Below are 18,563 nucleotides of genomic sequence, written 5' to 3'. Positions count from 1 at the left end.
TGGCGGGAACGATCGGAATAGTCCCTTCATAAATTCCTTCACCAGGCGATGAGACCACAAGGACGCCCGTCCTGTAGTTCTGGTGTATCGGGAAATGGCCGCCAGATGTATCTTGATGGAGGCGTGAGCCAGTCCAGCTTTGGCCAATGCCAGTGGCAATACTTGAGGGGCCGTAATTCGCAGAGGGTTAATCTTCTGTGCACGGCACCAGACAGAGAACCTCTTCCACTTATGTCCATAGCATTTGAGAGTTGAGGACACCCTGGCTTTTGCAAGAACCTCCCTGCAGTCAGCCGGGATATCGTATCCTCCAAACTCTAGTGCTGCAGGAGCCAAGCCTGCAAGTTCAGTGACTCCGGGTCGTGATGGAGAATGGCGCCTCCTTCTCTGGAGAGAAGATCCGCGTCCGTCGACAGCTTGATAGGTGGGGACGCTGACAAGTCCAGAAGGTCCGGGAACCAGATCTGTCTCGGCCACGCCGGTGCGACGAGGATCATCCTGCACCTGGACCTCTTGAGCTGGTTGATGAGACGGAGCAGCAACGGCAACGGAGGGAACGCGTACAGGAACAGTCCATCCCAAGGGAACGAGAAAGCATCGCCCATGCTCCTCAGTTGTGCGAACCTGCTGGCGAACCTCTGGCACTTGGAGAACAGGTCGATCTGGGGTTTGCCCCACCATTGAAAGAGCCGATCCACCTAGTCCTGGTGTAGTTCCCACTCGTGGCACGAGCGCAGCTCCCTGCTGAGTGAGTCGGCGATGGGGTTTTTTATTCCTGCCAGGTGGAAGGGAACCAGAAACATCCCCTGGGCGAAGGCCCAGTGCCACAGATCCTGGGCCTCCTTGGATAGGGCTGGTGATCTGGTGCCCCCCTGCTTCCGGATGTAGAACATCGTGGTGGTGTTGTCGGTGAAGATCCTCACCACTTTGTCCTTGAGGGACGGAAGGAACGATTTGAGCGCCCAGAACACGGCTCGTAGCTCCAGGATGTTGATGTGAAGAGGCCTCTCCTCCGGGAGCCAGAGGCCTCTTGCATGGAGATCTCCGGTGTGGGCCCCCCATCCCACCAGGGAGGCGTCAGTCGTTACCGTCTCCTGATACGCCGGGGCCTGAAAGTCCACGCCTGCCGCGAGGTGCGCACGGGCACCCCACCACAGAATCGCCCGACGGAACTCCTCGTCGAGCGGGATCCTGTCTTCGAAGCTGCCCGCCGCTTGAATCCAGCGGGCTTCGAGGAACTCTTGTAGCGGACGCATCCGAAGTCTGCAAAGGGGCACAAGGTAGATGCATGAGGACATCATCCCGAGGAGGGACTTGATGGACCTCACTCTGGCCACATCCGTGGCTAACAGGCGCTGCACCTTGCCGAAAATGGCCTTCGTCCTTTCTTCCGACGGAGATGCCAGTCGCTTCACTGTATCGAGCTTCGCTCCCAGAAACAGTGCCACCTGCGACGGGACCAGATGGGATTTGGGGTAGTTGATGGCGAATCCCAGCTCTGTGAGCAGGCGGATGGTCCTCGCTGTGTGTTCGACGGCGAGTTCTCTTGACCTTGCACGGATTAGCCAGTCGTCCAGGTAGGGGTAGACGTGGATCCCTTGTAGGCGCAGCCGCGCCGCCACAGGTGCGAGGCACTTGGTGAACACCCTTGGTGCCGACTTTAATCCGAACGGCAGGGCTCTGAATTGGAAGTGACGCTCCGGGACTACGAATCTGAGGAACTCTGTGTCCTTTTAGAATGGGGATGTGGAAGTAAGCATCCTCCAGGTCCAGTGACGATAGGAAGTCGCTCTCCTCCAGCTGTCCCAGCACGTGCTGGAGGGTGACCATCCTGAATTTCTGTGCCTTGATGTACTTGTTCAACCGACGCAGGTCCAGGATGGGGCGGCAACCGCCTGTCTTCTTTCTGACGAGGAAGTATCTTGAGTATACTCCGGAGCCCCGGAGCCTCTTGGGGACGGGCTCGATGGCACCCTTCTTGAGCATAGCCCTTACCTCCAACAGCAGTTGAGGGACGCGATTCTCCTTCCTGGCCACGGGAAGAATGCGAGGGCCCTTCCTTTGAAATTCCAGCGAGTGTCCGCAGGCCAGGGTGTCCAGCACCCAACGGTCGGTGGATATGGATGCCCACACGCTGACGAACTTCGTCAGCCGGCCTCCCACCGGGGTTCTTCGGTGGGGGCCCGACACTACGGCCGGTTCAGTCCTGCTTGGAGGAGGCCTTGCCGCCTTGGCCACCTTGCCGACGGCGACAAGACCCTCCTTGCTTGCCGCGGCCTATGTAGGCCTCCTGGGACGAGGAACCCTGGCGGTAAGTAGAAGAGCTGCCGCTGGATCCCTTGGAGGCTCCCGGTCTGCCTCCAGAGCTCCGAAAGGGCCGCCGTTGCTTAAGGACTCCTAGGGGTCGGGCTGTTTCCGTGTATGTCTTGATGGCCTGGAGGGACTCATCCACCATCTTACCAAACAGGTTGTTGCCGTCGAACGGCATGTCCGACACTCTGGTCTGGACCTCCTGGCGAAAGTCCGTCGCCGTGAGCCATTCTCGTCATCTGAGGCAAGCCCCGTTGCCCAGTTGGCGAAATCCGGTATCGGCAATGTCCGTTGCCACCGTTATGGCGTGACCCGACGCCACCTCTCCTTCCTGCAGAATCTGTAGGGCCTCCGCCCTCTTGTCGTCCGGCAGGAAGTCTAGCAGAGGAGCTATCTTGAACCAAAGCTCCCTGTCGTAACGGGCCACAATCGCTAAGGCATTGGCTGCCTTAATCGTCGTCGCCGCCGACGAGATGACTCGTCGTGCCATGGAGTCCAACTTCTTGCCCTCGCTGTCCGGCGGGGAAGTGGAAGTTGAAGCCGCCGCACCCGCTGCTTTCTTCTTGGCTGCTGCTGAGACGACAGAGACCGGCGTGGACTGGGCCCCGAGGCACAAGAGGGCGGCATCGGGGACCCAGTACTTCTTCTAGTACCTGTCCCTCTTAGCGGGTGTCGTGGAAGGGTTCTTGAGGATAGCCAGCCCCTCATCCCAGATGTCGAGCAACGGCACCGCGAGGACCGTCTTTCTCTTGGCCTCTCGTCATTGGTAAAGAAAACCTTCCTTTTTCTGTTCCTCAGGGCAGAGTTGGAAGAGCTCGGATGCCCTGGCTATCATGGCGTGAAAAGAGCCAATTTCGTTGAGCGGCGAGGCCCGAGGGGGGTGAGTGATGACGGGATGTCCGTTGTGTCATAGCCGCCGTCGTCCGTGCCCGTCGCAGTATCCTCCCGAGGGTCCGGCGAGGAGGATGAGGGGTCCACAGGCCTCGCGGGCATGAAGGGCGGAGCGGGGTGGACTCTCCTCTGCTTGTTCGGAGGGCTTCCCGACGGGCCTGGTTCTGGATCCTCGGTCGGGGTCTGTGGTAACCTCGTCCTTATCTCAGTACATAAGGATTGGATCGCCAACAAAATGGCCGCCCAGCTATCCTGGGGCTCGGGTAATGGCTGCGACGGACGGGGTGGCTGCTCCACTGGGCCCTCGTCGTCACCATCGTCGCTATCTTCGTTCACATCAGCGGGAACCGTCCCCTGGGATCGAACCTTCTCGAACCTCTCGTTGAGGCCTTTCACGGTTTCCACCGGATCCTCCTCGGAGGCTGAATCCGAGTCTGTAATGGCCACCGGCCCCCCCCCTCTTTTTCCGCCGGGGTCTTCACGGGGGTCTTAACGATGGTCTGGAAAGAGGATTCCCTCCGCGACGGCAGGGAAACTCTGGGCCCCGAAGCCGCCTCCACTGGCGTAGCCTCTGCCGGCTTCGCCAGGGCCGCTGCGACAACCTCAATAGAGGCCTTTGCCGGGTGGATCAAGGCCCTCACCACCTTAGGTGCATCCTGGGCCTTTGCTTTGGGGGGAGGGTCATCGTCTCGCTCCCCCTCGGCTCCTTTCGAGATCGACCAGGGCCTCTCCAGAAGCTTACCCGGGTTCTCGGACTTCCTCTTCCCCGAACCAGACCGCTGGCTCGTGGTTGATCGTGCCGGGGAAGTTGCGCCCAGCCTGGCAGCCGAAGAGCCTGACCTTTCGGCGCTCCCGGTGCTTGGCCTTCTGTTGGGCCCCCGTCGCCGGGGCGCCCTCACAGGACTTAGAAGGACGCTCAGACTTTTTCTTCGCCTTCTCACCTGCTGTGCCCTTCTCCAGCCAGGCGGCGAGGCAGGAACGATGATCTGGCTTGGTCCGTTCCGACAGGTTCTTGCAGAACGCACAGTCCTTCTCCACGTGCGTCTTGTCCTCATAAAGGCAGTAGAGACATCTCGAATGCTCGTCCTCCTTGAAAACATTTTGCAATCCGCATCCTGGGCAGCTCCTGAACAGCTTGGATGCGGGCGTCGAGCTTCCCTTTTCCTGGCCCATGTCCGTTGAGGTAGGCCACAGGTCTTCTGGAATCTTCCAAGAAGCGTAACTCGACGAAAACTTCACCCTTGAGTGGCGTAGAAGAATTCCGAAACGGGTCCCCGTTATCGGAAGTAGAAACGGTGGAGCTTGAGGCTCGATTAACCGAAAAAATTAGAAAATTCTCCTGAAAAAGCACAAAAACGCAGTAAAAGCTCGAGAGCTAAAACACGAGGACTCCCAACACTTGAAGGTGCGGTAAAAATCTGAGGATGGCTGCCAGGGGAGGGGCTTAGGTAGAGGGCAGTCATTGGCTGGGGGCAGTATGACCCAGAGATCAGTGATTGGTTACTACTAAGAAAGACAGATCAGAAACGAAACTGATACTGATTTTTTCTTTACAGAGGATTCCCGGCCTGACGATGGGGAATATTCATGAGCATGTGAATCCATGCCAGACCCCATGCTGGAGAAACATATCATTTTTCAATTTTCTCTAGAACTAAGAATGCAAATATTTTTGAGTCTAGTCTAGTAGAGCTATCAAGCGGTAGTTTAAGGGACTTGATCTATCACCCTTCTTGTATATTGGTATTATTATTGAGCTGTTCCATGACAGCAGTGTTTTTGATATTACCACCTCCCTGAACATCGCCCACAAGATTCTAGACCATAGTTCCACATTTCCTTTTAGAATCATTACTCAGATAGTTTAGTCCTCCTGTTTTAGATCTACTAGATTTCCTTATCTTTATGTGAATGTCTTCTTTTGATATTTCAAAAGACCACAAGGGGATATATCCCTGTAATAATCTTTACAAGCAATCCTTCCCAGACCATACAATTGTTTAAAATGCTGACACCAGGAGTCTACAGAGAGTTGATTTGTTTGAATCCCTATTTGGTTAGATTCCAGGCCGTTTATTGGACTCCAAAAGGTTCTTGGATTGAGGTCTCTAAGAGCATCCAACATGGCCTCTCCATCTCTTTGATATAAAGTGTTTTAATAGGATCTTAGCCAGTTCTTTTGTTTTACTTTCTGTGTCAACCTCATCTTCAAAAGCCTATCCATGCAAATTTTCTTTAGGTGCTCTATCAATTTATGCGTCTTCTTAGGAATTTCTTTGAAATTTTTTTTCCATCTTTTCCACTGTATTTAGATTGCCCATCACTATATTTAAATAGTGTCCAAGCAGGGTCCCACTATAAATAAGTTGTTGTTCTTCCATTGAGAAGCTTTCAAAATCTCTCAGCAGAACCCTATTACATTTTTGTATATTGCCCTCATGCCATGCCATACAATTACCTTTTGTGTTTATAATTAGTGGTGTACAAAAGGACTTCTTGTGTGGGGATTTCATCCAGCGCAATCTCAAGCGTTGCAAACTGTGGTCACCAAATTCATTCTGTACAACTTTAAAATCCCTTATCAGATCACAAACAAGTTACAAAAATATAATTGATGCATGAAGATGAATGTCCGTTTGAGCATGTTACTGAGTTTCCCTTGACTCTCTAGTATAAATTGTTTAACAGACGTAATCCCCAGTTTTCTAGATTCTGTCTCCAGATCTGGCCTTGGATCTCTTTCCTCCTTGAGGCGTACATTCTACTGTTCGGGAGAGACCAATTTTCAGTATCATTTTGCAAAATCTGTGGGTCAACAAGGCATAGATAGTCGAGGTCAGAGGGCGCTAGCAAATTACATTCAGAGTTAAGTCTCCCGAGATAATTGCCTGACTCCCGGGCTAATTTATAAACCAATCCTCCAACATTCCATTAAATGTATCCATTGTTGCAGGGAGGTTTCCCAGGGGATTCCAATATACATTAACTATTAAGATGCTCTTAAGATCTATTGCCCCCTCTGCCTCAACTACCACTGCTAAAACGGCAGTTGCTACATTACAGAGGCTTCTAATGTTCAATTCAGACCCAAGTCGGACCGCTGTGGGCAACCCACCAGAGGGACGCCCACTTTTCCGCTTTGTAGCTGGTACAACCCTTATTTCATATCCATCTAGTTTAGTTTATTTATTTATAAAGCGCGGCCGAACCCTTCGGTAGCTGGGCGAATAATCATGTGGACAACATAGTTACATAGCGTTGCGCAATACATACAATCAATGTACCAAATAGGTATGCAGTAAGAGGAACAGATCCAATGGAGCATGCAGACTGGGTTACATGTTGGTCCATTACAAGATATGGTTAAGTCGTACGTTAGAAATTGGTAGAGACAAGGTAGATGAGGTGGCAGTGAGTTAGGTAGAGAGCCAGGATTTCACCATGGCTCTGAATGGCCAGAAGGAAGCTTCCGATCCGATAGCAAGAGGGAGGGTGTTCCAACTTTGAGCAGCGAGAACTGCGAAGCTGGAGCCTCCAGTTGTTTTTAGGTTGAATTTAGGAACCTTAGGTTGGTGTAGATAGTGCATTCTGGTGGGTCTGGTAGTGCTGTGTCTAGAGAATTTGTCAGATAGGTAGCGTGGGGCAGTCAATGACAGGCACTTGTGTGTAATGACAAGGGTTCTTAACTTAATTCTGTCACAGATGGGCAGCCAGTGAACTTCTTTGCTAGCCGTGGAGATGTGTGCCTTGCGTGGGAGGTTAAGAGCGCATTTTAAGGCGTTATTTTGTAGAATCTGGAGTCTGTTCAAATTTCTTGTTGTGGTGCCCAGGAAGAGTGTATTACTATATTCTAGTTTAGACAATATCAATGCTCTAGCTAACGTGAGACAGCTGGAGGGGGATAAGAATGGTCTGCAGGCATTTATAAGTTTATTGGTATAGGTGGTTGATGAGATGGTGGCATTTATTTGTTTTTTTAAAGATAGGGTGGAGTTGAGATACACACCTAGTGTTTTGACCTCTTTGGATACTTTTATAATATTGCCATCAATGGAGAAGGATTGGTACCTAGAGTTCAGTTCATTGAGGCGAGCCTGGGATCCTACGATAAGCAGTTCCGTCTTATCGTCATTTAGGCAGAGATTATGTGTGGCCATCCAAGCTTGAATTTCTAGGTAGATTTCATTTAGCTTTGCAACATCTTCTTCGTAGCAACCAGTAAGTGTGATGAGGACCTGGGTGTCGTCGGCGTAATTGGTGTAGCTGACACCCAGATCGTCAAGATGGTCGACGAGAAGCTTAGTGAAGATGTTGTAAAGTGTGGGAGAGACACAGGACCCTTGGGGGACTCCACATTGGATTGGGATAGGGTCAGCAGCCGCTGAAGGGACGAAGACCCTAGTCGTCCTCTCAGAGAGAAATTACTGAATCCAATAGGTGGCACTCTGGGAGAATGCGGCAGCCGAAGAGAGGTGTTGAGTGAGGATCTGGTGGTTGACTCAAAAAGACCCAACCGGGGATTTAACATTAAATAAATAAACCGGCGGTATCTTTAACATTGCACCAAAAAGTGGTGCATTTAAAATCAATGGGAAAATCCCATAGAGAACACTCCGGTGGAATATTTTGCCTGGTAACCACTGCCACCAGCCAGAAACTCGACAAGGGGGGACTGGACAGTGCCCCCTTGAAAACAGACAGGGGCAATATAATTAACCCCTTCCAGTACTTCCACAATATGATGGTTTGTACTGGTTCTGTTCACAATTTAGGACTAGTAAAGTCAATGGGGACTTTAAATGCCCTGGGAGACAGTAGTCAGTCCCAGGGTATGGAGTCTATGTTTGGGGGTCACTATGACACCCCTGTGTTACTGCAATGAGGGTGCTGTGTAACCCACACACAAAAAATAGATAATACCCTATGGAGTAGAAAGAAAACCCCATAGCCCATAAGCACACACAGAGTCAAAGACACTCAAATCATGCCTAAGAGTGGGAGGAAAAGAGTCTCACTCTTAGCAGGAGAAAAAAACAAACCCCAAAAATCCAGCAAAGCTTCTGGGGGACTCACTAGGTTTGGGAAATTAGCCTTATAAGAGAATTCTCCCTAACAACCACCAGGCCGAGGTCACTTCTCTGCAGAGGGAGTGCGCCGTGGCCCTCTTGATGGCCGTGATCTTGTCCTCTGAGGGGAAAAAAAGTTTCTCGGCGCACGCGTCCCAAAGGAGGCCCAAGAAGGTCAGTCTCTGCATGGGCTGCAGCTGTGACTTATTGAGGTTCAGTGAAAAACCCAGCTTGTGCAGTGTGTACACAAGAGCGTGGGAAGTATGGTGCACTGCTTCCGGAGATGTAGCCCTGACTAGCCAGACGTCGAGGTACGGTTAGATGTGGTGGCCATGCGACCTGAATGGTAACATTCAGACATACATAAAATAATCCACCGTGAAAGGGTGGTTTGGTTTGTCATGGCGAGACCCTTGAGAGATAGAGAATGGGCAATTGGTCCTTCTTCCGGAACTCGGATGTCCGGGCAACATAATAGCTCAAGGCTCTTGTTTGGTTAAGACAGTGAAAACGTTTCTCTTGAGTGGTTTGGAGAGGGGTAAAACACAGGCAAATCAATAGATTGTGAAAGGTGGAATTAAGAAACGACTTTGGGAAGGAAGACAGGCCTGACTTTAAGAAAAATTGTCAGTTTGCAGCATAATGCCTGCAGTTCACCAACTCTCCTGGCTGACGTGATTGCAACCAAGCCGGCTGTTTTAAGGGATAACAGCCTCAAACAACAGGAATGTATAGGCTCAAACGGAGCTGCCATCAAAAAGGTCAAAACCAAATTAAGGTCCCAATCTGGAACAAAGGGGGTTGGCGGAAACATATTAAAAAGGCCCTTCAGGAATTGGGCCATGACCGGGGGAACCTTTTGAACACAGACAAGGATGCCAAATACCCTTTGACTGTGGTAACCTGAAATCCTGCTGAGGCCAGTGACAAAAAGAACTCCATCACTCATTAGTGGTGGGGCAAGATATTGGGTCAATCTCGCGTTCCCTGCACCACGCCTCAAATGTTCTCCACCTGCACGCGTAGCGTACAGCAATCTAGTAGAAGGTCTGTGTGCAGCCAGCAACACCTCAAGCACCTCCTCCGAGAGGTCCAAGTCATAATATCTCATCCTCTCAAGAGCCACGCATGTAGGTTGAGGGAATATGTAGTAGGGTGAAACACCCAACCTTCCGACTGGTCAGGAGATCCGGATGCTGAGGCAACCGGTGAGGTGGGCAGATCCAAGAGATCAAAGTACCATGTTCTCCTCGTCCAGTCTGGGGCGATTAAGATCATGGTGCTTAGAAACCTTCAACCTCCTGAGAACCCAAGGAATGAAGGGAATCAGGGGGGAGGGAAGCATAGTGGAGAAGTAAGGTCCAATCCACCAAAAGCACATCCTCAGTGCGCCATTAGCTCGGAATGCCTCAAGCAAAACTGTATTTCCTGTTGGGCTCTGTGGCAAACAGATCCACTGCTTGGGTACCCCAGAGAGAGAAGACCTCTTCCAGTACTTCCTAACACACTTCCCACTCGTGTGAGACCATGCTCTGCCTGCTCAGAGCATCTGCCAAACCATTTTCCGTCCCCGCCAGATGAACTGCCGAGACCGAGATCTTGTTCTCTAGCAACCAGAAACACAGTAGCATTGCTTCTGTGCAAAGGGGACCAAAGTGCATGCTAACTTGTTTGTTTAGGTAGTGCATGGCCACTGTGTTGTCTGTCAGAATGAGGACATGCTTTCCTTGAGAGGGGGTGGGGGGGATAAAAGCCCTCAGGGCTAGCCTGGTTTACAAATCTAGTCTGCTGATATGTCACTGCAAGTCCTCACAGTGACCGCCCCAACCCTTCAGTGACGCATCCGTGACCACCTGGTTATGAGGACAAGGGGGTCAGAAGGGTTCCCTCGCCATAAGGTTGCGGAGGCTGTCCAACCAGCCTAGGTCGAGGACCACTTAGTTGGACACATGGAGAGGATCGGTGAGGGCTCCCAGATACTGAGACCATTGATTCCGTAAGAGCCACTGGAGGGATCTCATGCGCAGATGGGCCTCTGGCACTAGAAAAATACAGGAGGCTATGAGAGCTAAGAGGCGGAGGAAGGAAGCAAGTGGTGTGGTTCTGGAACAAATGTACCATCTGCTCCATGCTTTCGGCTCTCTTCGGGTGGGAATGCCTTTCCCTATCAGAGTGTCTAGAACTGCTCTGATGAAATGGAGCCTTTGGACTGGTATAGCGTGGGACTTCAAGTTCAGCGAGAAGCCCAGCATGTGCAGTAGTAGACAGGTGTCCTCCAAGTGAGACAAAACCTGGTAAGGAAATACGTGGACCCCTGATCTCCTGAGGTGAGCCGCGACTACTGCCATGAGCTTGGTGAAGAACCTCGGAGCAGAGGTCAACCCAAAGGCCAGCACTTGGAACTGGTAGTGCTTGTCCCCTATGAGGAACCGTAGGAACTTCCTGTGCTTTTGATTTATCGGCACATGGAAATTGAAATCCTGTAGGTCTATTGACACCAGCCAGTCCTGAAGTTCGAGAGGGTGGAGAAACTCTCTCAAAGTCACCATCCTAAAATTGTCTTTCCTCAGGAACTTGTTCAGGGCCCTGAGGTCCAGAATGGGACAGACTTCCTCCGTTCTTGGGCACCAGAAAATACCGGGAATGCCAGTGTTCAGGAGGTACCACTTCCACGGCACCCTTTGACAACAGGGTTCTCCGTTCTTCCTGGAGCTGTTGTCCCAGTTGGATTGGGGGATGTGGGGGGTCTGTTCGGTGTCCTTTTTAAGAAGGGCAGACAACCTCACCAAATTGTTTGCAGGGCGCAGGCGCCGGAGGTAATCTCCTGCCAACTGTCCAACCAGTAAGTCGTGGCAGGGGAAATCAAAGTGGCTTAGAGGGCGTGGCTGCCTCTGCCTGTTGGCCTCTAGAAGCTCTTCTGCCTCTTTTGGGATTGCGAGAAATGCCTCTGCCCTTGCCTGGCTTGCGGGAGCTGTGCTTTTCTGCCATAGGGTACATAGCACCTATAGCCTCTGCCCCTGGAGGCAAACCAGAGAGCAGGTTTGGCAGGCTGAGCAGCTAGGCCCAGTGACTTAGCAGCAGTTTTAGACTCTTACATTTTTCTAGAGTCATCCGCCTTTTGTCCTAAGAGCATTTCTACCTCAAAAGGCATGTCTAGTAGGCAGTTTGGAACATTAGGGGAGAACCCAGAGTTTTTCAAATAGGATTGCCTCCTCATAACTACCGCCGACCCCATTTAGCGGCCAATGCAGTCCGCAACATCCAAGCCCATCTGCAATGATGGGTTGGCTACCTCCTTCTCCTCCTACACTAGCTGTATAAATATGTCCCGTATAACACCTTCAGGGACGTATTCTGCTGCATGTTCCACAACTTTCCACAAACCTATTTTGTAAACCTGCAAGCTATGTTTGCGGCCTTGAGTGCCATGCTGCCAAAAGTGAAAACTTTCTTAGCCAAAGCGTCCAACTTCTTTCCATCCCTATCCGCAAGGAGATTTGATGTGGATGCCATGGGTCTGGTGGATATCGTGGCAGCTCGCACTACAGGCCCTACTGGGGAAGGGTGTGTAGAGAGGAAAGAAGTATCCCCTCTTACCGACCTGTACTTCACAGTGAAATTGGCATTCACGGCGGAGACGTGCAAGGGTATTGCCATAAGGAGGCTAAGGGATCTGCTATGGCCTGATTGAAAGGCATGTTATGGTCAACTGCCAGACCTTCATCAAGGATGTCTTTCAGGTCATACCACTGAAGGGGTGTGGTGGACAACTTGAGCCCAAGGGTGTCTACAACCATCTCTACCAATGCCCTGAACATAACATGAGAATGTGTGTAGGGCTGGTTTTGCTGCATATCTAGGTCTGGGAACCTGTCTAGACCACTGGAATCTTGTAGCCCTTGGGCCAGTGCCATTAGATCAGCTTGATTGACAAAATAAATCGACACCGCCAGCTCCCGAGCGAAGATCGACCGCATAGAATAGAAAAACCCTGACCTCTATGGCATAGTTTTCAGCGCCGACTGCTTCGACATACTAAGGTCCTCGATTTTCCCACCTTTTTTTGTCGAACCCGAAGGCTTCGTAGACATCGAGTCACTGGCTAGCGTGGGGTCGGGGTTGCCGAGCGCTGCTTTTGCTACCAGGTCCTGCTGGGGGGTATGGGAAAGGGGGGGGGGGAAGGAGGGGGGGCGTGGAGGAATCTTCCTGTTTGCACTGCAGGTCTCTCTTCGGTTCTGCGCTTCGCAGAAGGCTCTCTTGGCATGGTTGCACGCTCCTCCCTCCACCACCAGAACTGGTATTGTAGTCCTATGGGACAATGATACAAATACTGGTGAGCATTATGCACAACAGGTATGGGGCAAGAAGAAGTGGTACTTTGACCATCTGGCCATAAAACTGTGGAACACCCTACCCAAACTATTTTGAAAGAAATGAGAAATAATAGCAACCGACTGTACACCAGATGGGGTAATTTATGACAAGAAATTATTGACGCTCTTGACAGTGGACATTGTGTTGAGGTTTATACCATATATGCTATATGTTGGTGTGCTGCCCCCCCCCCCAATCCCTCACTGTGGACCTCCACTTTCTGGCCCACTTCGCCAGGTCCTTTGCATGGCCCAGTTAGCAAAGTGAAGAACCTGGGGGTCATTCTCTCTGCCTCCCTGTCTATGTCTAACCAAACCAGGTTACGGCTGTCTGTCAGTCCGCCCACCATCAGATCAGGGTCCTGCCTTTGATTCCGGAAGCCATCTGCCCTCCCGTGGTGGCTGCGCTAGTCCTTTCACAGTTGGACTATTGCATCTCTTTGTATTTGTCGCAACCGAACGGCCTCATACAACGGCTTCAGCGTATGCAGAACCTGGCAGCCAGGTTAGCCACTGGTTCCCCCTATAGTGCCCACATTACGCCAGTGCTACGCCGACTCCACTGGCTTCCGGTGGCCCAGCAAGTCCATTTGAAGTCACTGTGTATTGTCCATCGGGCAATCCATGGCCAAGGAGCCGAGTTTCTGCAGTCTAAGTTCTCTCGATATATCCCGGAACGGGACCTTCGCTCCACCGCCACCAACCTACTTATTGTTCCAAGGTTTAACAGGGAAAGGCTTGGAGGCAGAGCTTTTTCTATTGCTGCTGCCAAACTTTGGAAAAACCTCCCACTGCCACTGAAAACCACTTCTAACCATTTGGGTTTCAGAACAGCTCTGAAAACCATTCTATTCTTTTTTTTTTGTATTTATTTTACTTGTTGCAATTTACAAAAACATTTTTACAAGAAAAAGAAAAGCAAAGAAGAGAAGAGGATACTGTTCTCAACTCCCTCCCTCCAAGATCTTCATCCAGCAATTAAATCTGAAGTCCAAGGTAGCCCACGAGCAGATTGTTTCCAGTCTTACAGGCCCCGGCCTGATTCCAGGTTGTCATCTTGAAGCTTCAAGTTCATGAAGAACTGCAAGACCGCTATCACGTAGGAGGTATTATACCCCTCTATTAAGCGGTTCGACCAGTCCTCTTCGTTATACGTGGTCGACTCCTTAAATAAGTGGCCCAAGTGTGCTGTTCTCAACCTTGACAAAGAAGGACAGGTCAGTAGTAAATGTTGAAGTGACTCTGAGGGTCTTGTTTTTAAAGCTAGTGTCCTGTGTTAATTTCCTTATAGTTCTGATCTCCTTCGTACGCAACAGGTTCATTCGCACTCGTAAGAAGGTATCTCGAAGTGTCTTACTTGGGAATTTTTTTAAATAGTTCGGTAAGTCATTTAAGCCTCTTGTTGTTGGTGGCAAATACTTTATCAGTTTGCTTCTCTGATCCAGAGATCTCGTCTGTATCAAATCTTGTTCCTTCAGTTTTTGTTTTACTTTATTTGGGTTTTGAATGAGTTCTTCTTCAGAGCTGTTTAGTTCTACTAAAGTTTTTTGCTGTTCTTTCTCCCAACACGTCAGAATTTTACTTTTCTGTTCTATGGTTTCCGTGCGAATGATAAGCATTACATTCAAGCAGGTAGTAGTCAGAGACTTCCTATATAACATTAGTGAATTTCTGACAACCATAGATTCCAATGATTTCAGGCAGAGTTCATGGCGTATGGTCTTAGTTGATGTTGATAGTGGTAAACTCAGTGTGTGTTTCCAAAACGCACCTTCTAGCTGTTTCCAGAAGTCTTGTGGTATGGTTAACATTGCATCCGCACCATAGATCAAAGACGGAACTACCTTATCCTTGTAGAATTTGATCAAAGGGATTGCTGTAAATCGCCCATATCTTCTGTTGATTACTTTCACTTGCCTTCCCAGTTTTCTTGCCTTTTGACTTGCATTGGGCGCTCCCGTTTGTTGTTACTCAGGATTACCCCCAGATATTTAAATTTCACCACTTGTTTTATTTTCTCCCCTTCCAAGGTCCAACTAACGTTCCCATTACAGGTGTTTTGTTTCTCCATGATCATAACTTTAGTTTTGGCCTTATTGATCTCCAGGTTGTTGTTCTTTATATATATCGCCAGCTCATTTAATTGGCATTGAAGACCAATCGGGCTATAGTCCATCAGAATGAGGTCATCCGCATAGAGCAGTCTCGGGATCTTAACCTTCCCTACTGTAGGTGGGAAAGACTGGATTTTCTGGTTGGTTTCTTGAGTTAAACAAGGTTGGTGCAAGAGGGCAGCCCTGTTTCACTCCTCTGGCCGTTGGAATTAACTCAGATAATGTCCCCCCTTGATTTAAACGCACTCTGATAGAAGTGTCTTGATGAAGGGCTCTGAATGGCCCTAAGATGCTTTTGGGGCAATTTCTACTTGTTAATTTTTCCCAAAGAATGTCACGATTGACTTGGTCAAAAGCCTGGACCAGGTCAATGAAAGCAAGGTAGATCTTTGGACTGCCTTTGTGGATCTTACTTTTTAGAGTTGTTAGTAGGAGAATATGTGGTGCCGTTCCCCCATCTTTCACAAACCCCGATTGTAAAGGGTCCTCGTGTCCCACAGTCCTCGACCATTTTTGGAAATTTTCCAGCTACAATGAGCCAAACACTTTCCCAACTACATCAAGTAGTGCAATTGGCCAGTAGTTTTTAGGTTGATCTCTGGGTCCCAATTTGTAAATCGGGACAATAGTTGCTGTAGTCCATGAAGTAGGTATCGATCTTGTGTTGATACAGTTTTTAATTACCTCGTGGATGAAGGTTGTCCATTCTGGAAGGCGTTCCTTCAAGTCTGTATTGGTAATCCCGTTGGGCACCGGGGCCCTTGAATTATTGAGTTGAGCAAGTTTTCTTTTTATATCGTCCTGATCCCAGGTGTTCTACCATGATGGTTTAGCAGGTCTTGAATTTGAAGTGAGTATGCCGTTCTTGTTTGGGCACGTATGGGTATCCCACTTTCCGGAATATCTTTGTGAAGTGAGCCAACCAGGCTTCTTCTCCCACAAAGTTATTTGTTGAGTTGATTTGCTTGTCTGTGGTGGTTCTGATTAGAGTCCAAAAATCTCTAGTTTTCCTACTACACACTGTTTTCAACATGCCAACAGCATCAGCTTGATTCATATTCTCTTTGTGCTGTCTTAGCCAACTTTTCTAATTCCTTGTTACTACTTTTAGTTCATTTACCAATTCAGGGGTAGGTGTTTTATTTACTTGGCGCTTTAGTTTCCTTAATTTTTTTCTCTCCTCAACAACACTTTTGTTGAATTCATGTAAATGGGTTTTTGACTTATTATTTGGCCAAGTCTTTCTTTTAACTTCGTAGACTTCTAGCATAGGTTGGTAATCGATGTTATTTTCTAGGCCTCCTTGCTGGTTTGTTCTACAGATGTTTGTGTATGAGTCCGCAAGTTCTACAACTGCATTGGCCGACATCCTTAGCTTTGTACCCCCTTTACACGTCTCAATCTCTGCTGCCATTTTCGATCTGGCTTTTCTTGTAGTAGTCCATCTTACCTTTAGGAGGTTGTGGTCACTGTTAACTGTTCTCGCCACCTCGTACTCAGTTATAATTTTGAGTAGCTCGTTGGAGACGAACATATGATCTAAATTTGCTGTCGAGTTGTTTCTTTCCCATGTCGGTGTTCTCGGGTACATAATCCGCCCCTCCAGCCTCGGCTGGCCGGGTCTCTCACCCCTATCCATCCTCCGGCTGTCCCGCAGTCGCCGGAACCGTGGGAGAAACCACCGGCATGCCCCGTGCCCCCCGCCCGCGAGCCTCCTCAGCCACGGACTGTGGAGAATCCAGCGGAGCCGTCGGCAGCACTCTGGTGAGGTGCGGCTGCTCGTTCACTCGCCCGCTCCCGCCGCACAACACAGCTCCAGCTAAGACAGGGAACAAGCCAGACACCGCGGCCCCCTCCACCTCCCAGATGAGTCTACCACCAGGTAAACAAGGCAGCAGGACAAGGGGGGGGAGAGGGGGCCTAGGGGGGAGGCCGGGAAGATATTTGGTTCTCCAGATTCGAGTAAGTGATAGGATCATAACCTGGGTCATAATGTTACCAGTCTCAAACTTCTCGGCCACCGTTAAAGGCGAGGATTCCTTTAGTAAACTTTCACTTTCTTTATCTGAGTGTTGCAAAGGAACAGGGCCACTTAAGTTAGCAGAACAAATAGGAGCAACTGTTGGAAATGGAAAGGCAGTTTGTTGCATACCTGTCTCAGACAGAATGTTAGTTGATAACGCAGGTACCGGGCGTCGTTGGCGCTGTCTGGGGGGTTGCTTAAGAGGGCTCCTCAAGTCCAAGCCAGAGACTTCGCGGCTCGGTCGTGCACTCCGTAGGCAGCGCCCAGCGTCCTCCATTCGTGGGGGCGAGCCAACCGCGCCATGCAGCCACGGACTGCACCAGACTGCTTCCACCTCAGCTTCCAGCTCCGCGGTGTTTGGTGGTTTTTGAAAGATAGTCTCCTCCCACAGGCACCAATAGCAATGGACAACAGACTGCGCAGCACAGGGGGACTGCACCAGACTGCTTCCACCTCAGCTTCCAGCTCTGTTCTATTCTAGTCCTCTGCTCTTTCACTGGTCTTCCCTTTAGCTAGCAGTTTCCTCTCTAGCGCCATGATGCCTTTGGGCGACCGTGCGCTTTATAAGTGGAGTTAACATAACATAACATACCAAAAACAAACACATTTGTGAAGAAAAACGTAGAGTAAACTCCAGTCGTGTTCCTGATGCAGCGTGCAGAAAAAAGGAACTGAAGCAAGCGGCGTAGTGACGGGTTATATACATGCCTGATGTCACTTCCGGAGCAGACTATTGAGCACCGAGCAAGGCAGGAGGTCCACTAAGCCCCCTGTCGAAACGTTTCCAAACAGCAGAGGCTGGATGATGGATATCTATCGAGATGAGGAATCTGCGGGAGACAAACAATCAACTGAAATCTGAAATACAGTTTTCAAGCTAAAGTGAACATGTTTATTCATTTAACAGAGGATTCCCAGCCTGACGACAGTGAATATTCAAGAGCATGTGAATCTATGCCAGACCCTATATGCTGGAGAAATGTCTTTTCGCTCGGGCACGATACCTACACCAAGAGAAGTTTTGCTTCCCTTTCTCATCAGGGATGTTAGCTTTCCCCCCTAGGGTTAGTGGTGGTAGCATCCTCAGTGGATGGTAAAAAATTTAAAAAAACAGCCATACTCTAAAATAGATACTTTGCTTCCTTTCCCCTCTTGGAACTTCCTCTATGGCTCCCTTCGCTAAAAGGAATTTCCATAAACAGAAGAGGAAAATATAGTTATGCATTAATTATGCAGGTGTACTGGATCCAGTATCTTAATGAATTTGAAGCATTACCCTATTGCGTGTTGTGTCTGGCACCGATTGTTCTGTAGTGATCTCCCCCCACTATAGTGTATTATCCTAACAGGGGAGCTGGAGATAAGTTGAGTCTTGAAGCTAGAGATCTTCAGGGTATTAGGCATGCTTCAGCAAGAAAATCATAACTTGTGGCATTCCTTAAACCAGCAGGCTCAGCGGGTAGTTAAAAAGCAATTGAGGCCATAGGGCACGGCCATCTCCATATATACTGCCCATGAAGTCCCATTTGGAGTCAATACTCTGAATCAACCAAGAAATTGTATTCTATTTGGGCAACAAAAACAGATTCACGTGGCAAAAATGTAATAGATTACATTAAGTAGAATGATCAATTACATGAAACGGTCTGCATTAAAAAGCGACCAATCACTTGAAAATGTGTGGATTTAGTCTTTACATTCTCTAATTCTGTCAAGTGGAAAGCTTGAAGCGATGTTTCGGGTTATCATCACCCTCTGGGTTTCTCTGAATAAATCTACACCCTAC

The 18,563-nt window shown here is 49.5% G+C and overlaps 1 protein-coding gene across 1 annotated transcript in view; it reads right to left on the bottom strand.

The window, feature by feature from the left end:
* The window catches only part of EIF5B (eukaryotic translation initiation factor 5B), a 1,211,079-nt gene that overhangs the window by 109,609 nt on the left and 1,082,907 nt on the right, over positions 1-18,563 (bottom strand). The gene's annotated exons all lie outside the window — the stretch shown is intronic.

The sequence above is a fragment of the Ambystoma mexicanum genome, chromosome 7p (assembly GCF_040938575.1).
Source record: "Ambystoma mexicanum isolate Mex_15411 chromosome 7p, UKY_AmexF1_1, whole genome shotgun sequence".
In the NCBI taxonomy this organism is placed as follows: domain Eukaryota; kingdom Metazoa; phylum Chordata; class Amphibia; order Caudata; family Ambystomatidae; genus Ambystoma; species Ambystoma mexicanum.
Note: the sequence above shows the minus strand (reverse complement) of the source record. Positions and strands in the feature narration are given on the sequence as shown.